Source organism: Festucalex cinctus, chromosome 1 (assembly GCF_051991245.1).
Source record: "Festucalex cinctus isolate MCC-2025b chromosome 1, RoL_Fcin_1.0, whole genome shotgun sequence".
Classification (NCBI taxonomy): Eukaryota; Metazoa; Chordata; class Actinopteri; order Syngnathiformes; family Syngnathidae; genus Festucalex; species Festucalex cinctus.
In genome coordinates this window covers 30,685,515-30,693,287 of record NC_135411.1, presented here as the reverse complement: position 1 = coordinate 30,693,287, position 7,773 = coordinate 30,685,515, and the positions used below count along the sequence as shown (strand labels likewise).

General features: G+C 40.1%; 1 long non-coding RNA gene across 1 annotated transcript; it reads left to right on the top strand.

Moving 5' to 3' along the window:
* Window positions 1-452: 452 nt before the first annotated feature.
* Window positions 453-6,266, top strand: LOC144022963 (uncharacterized). Its single transcript, XR_013284465.1, has 3 exons — window positions 453-617; window positions 4,888-4,971; window positions 5,092-6,266. It is a non-coding gene; the product is annotated as an uncharacterized LOC144022963 (long non-coding RNA).
* Window positions 6,267-7,773: the final 1,507 nt, after the last annotated feature.

Here is a 7,773-nt window from a genome sequence, read left to right as displayed (position 1 = left end):
CCTCGCAGTCTGTTCCACAACACGCAGGCAACATCTTCATAACACATCCTGTCAAAAGTCAGACCTTCAGTATAATAGAACGCAGTATGAAAACTCAGTTTTAGCAAATATTGTTTGGGCCAAATGGTAGCTTATTACACATAATCATGGGCAAGCAGAAAATAGTTTGAGTGTGACCGAATAAAGTGTGGTCAAAATCTAACATAATGGTAAAATATTGTCATGGTTTTTTTTTTTTATTCTGAAGGCCTGATATCTGACAGGATGTTTCCTCAATGCTAACCCAACTTGTCAGAGTGGTGCCAACAGAAAGTTCCGAGTGGCAATAATTTAATTGTAAATGCTGCCATCTTTATTTCCTTTTTCAGTATGATGCTTTTATTTTGACATGTTAAACCGGAAGTTGCGGGCGTACAGCGTTTCTGTAAAATGACACAGCCACAACCATTGGGCGACACGTCTTTTCCTTTCTTTCGAGGCTGGTTGCTTTTTGTCATCATTCTTCGTTGGAAAAGTTGAGCAAATGGATAAAATTGATTTAAGAAGCTGTTAAAGCATTCATGACTGCAATGTTCACTTGTGTAAGAAGACTGCCGTTGATTGAGCAGGCCAAAGTGGTCAGTAGCATTTCAATTCTCTATCGTTAGCTTAGATGCTAACACAATGCCATGTTTGTAGTAAATATGTTTGTTATGTATGTCTAAAGTTTTAGTTCTACGGTGTATTGCTGAGCAATAAACATCTGTGAAAGGCACTGGAGAATCGCATGCAATCAATGGGCGGTATATTAATCAAGAAGGCAACATTTATCATAAGAGTCAATGTTTATTTATTTATTTATTGACATTGTTACTGCATTCAAGTAGTTTAAATCACACGTTCTAACTTAAATATGAATTGGGGTTCCGTCGGTGCCGCTATAGAAATTAACTTAAAATGTAAAACCGAGGACGACCTTGATTTTATGAAATACCTTTAGGCGAGTAAAGCAGCTTCAGAAAAATAAAGAGAAAATTCATACAAATAAAATAATAATAATAATAAATTTGCAAAAATACAAATTCGCACAAAAGTTTTGTCTGTTTTTTTTTTTTTCTATGATGAGAGAGGAAACGGATTCTGGGGATAACAGAAAACTGGAAAATTAAATGCAATTTTTTTTTTTTTTTTTTTTTTTTTTAAAAAGGTGAGGACTGAGATTATTCTTATTCTCAGGGAAACTGTCCTACACATCTAAACATCCGAATTTTCCACTTGAGTCCAACAACAATCCATTCTGGGGCTGATCAACCTCCAGCTCACCAAGATTTCAAAACACTTTAACAAGCTAGTGACCATGGCTGACATTAGTATCAGCGTTTACAGTCTCTTTGGCCTCACAATGATCACTTGCTGGTCCTACTCACTCATTTACATGGACATCGACGATCTAATCCCACACCCGTCACCATGGGCGGGCCAAAGGGGTCCGTGCCCGCCCACCAAGATGATTGTGCCCGCCCATTTGTGGCACTGATCTGTAAATGGTTCTCCTTTTTTAAATTATAATTCACCATTCATTCTGTTTAGCACTCTTGTGTCTGAGTATCAGTAAACGCAATACAGGTCTTGTGGTGTTGGAGGGATGTTACATTTGTGTTGGCTGCTTCTGTTCATTGCTTCTAATGCTCGCCGCTGGTGAATTGTTTTTGTTTTTGGCGTCGGCTAGGGCCAATGGTGGCCGTTTGTTCAAGACAAATAAAAAGGGTAACATTCCCAAGCAATGTTTTCTGGCGGCATTCTTGCAAGATGTCACAATATGAAGAAAGTGGTATGGTTTTGTTTGATTGATGGCCAGTTTATCTGCAACAGCCACCCCAGCCTTACTGAAATTAATGCTAGGTATACCTACGCTGACTTATACGCATACGCGACAAATACGTCAATGTTGGCGTGCAATGCAAGAGTCATGTCCATTTTGTACAATTTTCTGAGGACGCTGGCACACAAGACAAGGGAGGAGGGACATATTACAAACTAGAGGTGGGAATCTTGGGGCACCTCACGATTCGATTGCGATTACGATTCAGAGGCTACGATTCGATTATAAAACGATTATTGATTTCCCCCCAGGCAGCAGAAAAAAAACAATGTATTTTGGTGCTTTTAATGTTTCGTACATTAGTTACAAAAATAGTACAAAAGTCCTCTCAGGCCTAAATAAACTACTATTTCAGTATCAAGTTAACAGTTCAAAACAGTAAATAAAATACTCAAGTCCTCATTCTGTAACAACAGCTTTTAAGTATATTCAGTCTTCAACAGAATAAAACATAGCATTGAGCAAAAATATATTATTTTTATCCACTCAAAAGTGCACTGAGATATAAATGAAAGACAATGTGAACTACTACTTCAATACAAATGCCTAAAAAAAAAAAAGTGCTTTCCTGCTTTTTAAGTTGTGTAAAGATGAACATGTAAACATTAAAGTTTCTCAGAGGTACAAAAAAAAAAAACCTCAAGTGCTTTTCTGCTTTTTAACTTGTGTAAACATGAACGTGTAAACATTAAAGGGATCGTTCGGCTTTTTTAACATGAATCTCAATTTGATCCTCACCTCCCGTGTGTGCGATCAGCACTGACTACACGCGTTCATGTTCGACGTTGGACGAGAGGAAAATAGTCCAGCAAGCTGGCTGGGGTCTCGGAAATAAAGCCTTTTTCTTCTAAAAACTATTTGTTTTCAAAAGCGTGATACATTTCCACCACAATACTCTTTTCTGAATAAAGTCAGACGCCATTACCGCCAGCCACTACTTTTCTGTTCGTTCGTTCGTATCACTGCGCGGCGCCCTGTCGAACGCTAACCGACGCACTGCAGCCAGCTAGCTGATACTTCCGCCTGAAGTTGTTTGCCTTTTCGGAGCAGGTCTGATCTCACGAAGAGGTGGGTTGGTCAGCTCAGCCATGCTTGTTGTTGTTTTGAATGTCGAGGCGTGAGTTGTGGATGTGTACTCTCGGTCCGTCCCATTAAGCGTCCCGAAGACCGCGCGCGCTACTGCGTTTCAGTTCCGCGTACTTTCCGCTCCGGTCCACTTTTAGTTTCGGTTCCCTTGGCATATTTATATAATCGGAATTTGGACTTTTGTGAATCGTTCTCGATTGTTCCACGGCCGAATCGTGAATAATCTAAGAATCGGAAATTTTGCACACCTCTATTACAAACTACGTTTGTGTCGGCAACTAAAGAACCACTTGAAAAAAGAAACCACAGGATCTTTTGGGCATCTAAAATGAGGTAGGATTTTGCTTTCCTTTTTAATTATGCTGCAGACACCGTTCAAACAGATGGCCTGTTGGAAGCGATATGTCAGCGCATCTGCCATATTGGATGTGTATTTGCCATTACATCGGCAAATACTTAGTAAGATTGACTTTGAATGGGATCATATAATCAAAGGTATCCATCTATCCATCTTCTTGACCACTTATTCCTCACAAGGGTCGTGCGGGTGCTGGAGCCTATCTCAGCCAGCTTTGGGCAGTAGGCGGGGTACACCCTGACTGGTTGCCAGCCAATCGCAGTAATCAAAAGGTATTAGTTCCTTATTAATCCAATGAGTTGTGGCTTGATGATACATCTTCAAAGAGAAACGGAATGAGGCATCTTTACAAATAGCTTAAATTTGCCTCATCCAAGGTGGCTGCGGAGTCAACGTACTCACGACGCCGCTGTAGTCTACTATATGTGTAAGTAGCCTACTATAAATGCGGTCTATGATAATACTGTCAGCGATCGCCATTCAATGGATAGATACACGGCAGTGCTATGTCAATTTATCCAAATATATGGGGCAAGTTAATGCTGTATGTAGGGTATTCATAATAATTGGGCCCACCCTTGTATTTCATGTGTCCCCCTTAAGCCTGGGCTCTGGTGACGGGTCTGTCTTATCCCCAGATCCCTTACTTTATTTATTTGACACTTTGCACCCTTTTTGCATTGTACTAGGCCATTTTCTCTATTGCAGCCGTTTGGTCACCGTATTTTGTTGAGTGGATGCTACTACTGCCATGACCTTCGCTGAAGTTAAGTGAAGCGAAAGAGGACTAAATGGGAGAACTGAACCAGTCCTTCTGTATGTGCGATACAGCCCAATGAACGAACGGAAGGATGTCTTAAAACTGCAGTTGTTTGTTTACATTCAAACGGAGTGACATCATGCATGCTGTGATGGTGAGATTGATTACAATTTCAGCATACTAGTCACAGACTAGTCTTTTGGCCTTGTTCAGACTGTCAGCCAAAATCCAATTTTATGGTCCTCAAGCACTAAATGCGCATGCGAGAGGAATCAGTCGGGCAGTGCAGAGCTGTAAAAAAAAAAAAAAAAAAGTCACAATAATATGATGTCAAAACTACACGTGCTGGGCAACGCCTCTGTTCCGATGTCATTGCTGCAGTTGGGTCAATAATGTGGCCTAGTCAGAACAGGGCCAGATCCCATTTGGACACGTGCTAAAAACAGTGTGGAGTCAGCCCTAAAAATCGGATTTGAGGAGGAATCTAATTGGAATCAAATATGCCTGCAGTCTGAACGCAGCCTTTGATCTCGGGGCCCTTGTGCAGGTCACTTGAGACTTCCATCTTGCTTTTTTCTCTTATCTACTAACAGCTCCACACAAAAACAATTCTCTCCTGTATGCTAAATGCCAATGTAAAGGGAGCTCTTTTATGTTTTAATTGGAAAAGAATATTTTATTTTGTCATTTATGAGTGTTTTGTTATTATTTTACTTATTGTCTTTTATGTACAGCACTTTGTTACAGCTGCAGTTGTGGTTAAAATGATTCTCTTGTGTACATACGTCTTCTCTTCTCATGTTCCACTTTTCTTCTTTTCAGATTTAAAACCCCATGGCCTTATTCTGAAGTAAGTGTCCTCAAGAAATGTCACCCAAGACGACACATCGACTTCCAAGTACTTGTGTGAGTCATATTCCAGACAATATTGGTCCAATTTCTCATTGTACGACCATCAGAACACTCCAATTTTGAGGTACCACTGCAGTTGTTGATGATCAATTTTCATGTTCTTGTGCTCCACAGTCCATCACCTTGATGAAGAGCCACATGCATCTAAAAGATCAACCGGTACGACCCCGCGGTACATTCATCAGAGCCCGGGAGTACTAATCAGAGCAAAGCAAGCTGCTACTTGGCTTCCAAGAAAAAAGCTGACAGAGGAGATCACGTGACGAGGCGCTGCGAGGCAGACAGATACGAGACTACCCTGGCGGACACGCTGCACCTTTCTGTGCACTCATTGAGCTCCCGGAGCTCTGCTAATAATTCATTCCAGCGTCTGGAAGATGAAGCGCAGTGTGGCTGCGGGCACGGCCCTTCAATCTTAAGAGTTGTGCTTGCAGAGATGGGCCCGAGTCTGTGCGCAAAGATGATCTGTGCATCATCACAAGCCCTCTCGGCGTGCACCTGATTACTGTTCACCTACCCCGTCAATGTCAGAAGCACTGGTGTTCAATTTAATTTGACAGGCAGTGCAATTATAAACATAAGCCACCAATGGACTATAATATAGGCACAATAATGTGAGTCCCTGAAGCCAAGGCTCCCGCCTCTCATTATAGCAGAGACGAGACTGGATGGGAGTGATACTGCACATAAACTGGACCGTGAAATAAGAGCGGTACAGCTAGTTTATTGCGTGTGAGGATGAGATGGGCGCAACGGATTTTCACTCATTGAGCAGCTGTGTCAAAAAAGAAAAAAAAAAATACAGGCCTCCATTCACTAGAAGAGGACAATGTCCGGGACCCGCACGGCCACCTTCAGGCCAGGAGAGATGATAAGCAAAACATGATTCATTAAGATGAAAACATTACCAACATTACTGACAAAAGCGAGAACCCCTTTTCCTCTATATACCAACAGTAAACATGCCGTCAATGATGATTCCAAAGAAGACGGTGAATCAACCTCATTAAATTCAGCGGGATTTATTTATTCATTGTGTGTAATCCTCAAGCAGTTGAGGTAAAATTAAGTTCACTGTTTGGATGCAATCATGCAACCATGGATCAATGAATGTGCTTTCCATACATTTCAATGGAAAAAAAAAGATCTGAGATACAAGTGTGGTAACGATATAACTTAAAATTCATATCTCAAGTCCACTGTATTGTGATGTTGTGACGGAGACAGAAGCTTTTGCTTAACTCTTTGACCGCCAAAAACATTTAATAACGTTTAATAAAATCACGATGTATGCCGCCATAAACGTTAAGTGACGTCAACTACTTTTTTTATTTTTTTTATTTTTATTTTTTAAATATATCAGTGGTCAGTGCAATGTCCAAGTGCAGCGCAACCGGGTCAATGAGTTGTGAAATCAAAAACACCCACTAATATGGCCAGCAGATGGCAGCGGAAGCTGCTCGGGCCCTAACTAGAGCTGCGAAATACAACGAAACATGACGCAATCTGATGAAATAGAACGTTTTCAAGGCTGACGTGAATGATCAAAGCCTTTGTAACATTAAACCTAATTTGACAGAGCTTCACTAAACAAAAAATATTAGTATCAAAGTCACTGTTGTGGAGAAAATGTATCTTTTCTTTTCAATTTTCGCTCAATGTCACTCAAATGACCTATTTTCAAATGGTGATTACTAAAGAACCGAATAAGGTAGAAACATACTTTTTTTCTAATGAAAGAATGGAATGCGATCTTTCATGTGGTACCCATGTTGTTTATGTAGCAAAAGAACACAATATTCTGTTTGCTTCGAAAAATGAGTTAAAATGCTCAAAATCCTCTGTCATTGGGGGTTGTTTTTTTAATAACGTGTGGCCGTAAAAGAGTTAATTCTTCTATTTTTTTCCCCTCCAATTTGATGTTTATCTCATCGGTTAGTGAAGTAATCTCGTGGGAATATTCATGTTAAAATATTTTATCAGTACTATACTTTGACCTTCCAGAAATATTCAAATGCACTTTTATCGAGTTTTACAACTTTTTTTTTTTTTTGTCTGCAAGCCATCAATGTTTAACTGGTAAAAAAAAAAAATCCAAGGTCTTGGCCAAGATCAGGGTCATCTCCATGAATAAAATCCCCATCAACCGAGGTGCACTGATGAGACATTTTCATGCTTGGTTGAAGCCTCCCGAGAGCACGGATCCCGCGAGCCCATCTTATTATAAGTCAAGCAACAACAAACTGTAATATTTCCCCAAAAACAAATGAATTTGGAAAGCATGCCAACTCATCCTAACAACTAATTTCCACAAAGGCAAGTAATCAGTTGTTTCAATGAAACCACTGTGTTGACATAGATTTCAATATTCTTAATATTGTTGCGAAATGATGGTGACAATGTTATGCCTGTAAGGTAGAATATAACCGCCACATATGCTAATTGTTATCCCATGCCTATGGAGTTTCCCCTTATTTTAGCACTAAGGTAGCTGAGGTTATGTATATTTTTAGATGCACAACATCAATTGTTTAGTGTAGTTTGACAGTAAACTTCAACTTGGAGTAGCAATAAACAGATAGAAGCCTCTTTTTGGAAGAATAGTTAGTATATTGTACTTACTTGTTGTGAAGTGAGTTGAGTCACTGCACCATACAGTGCTCTGATTTTGGGTTTGCCTTCGCAAATCAAAACTTGTAAGTTGGATCACTCGTATCTCTTGTATTTCGTGTAAGCACCAACAGTGTTTTTGAGGGATCACGTGACCAAAGGGCTGTCTTTTGGCGTGGCTATTTC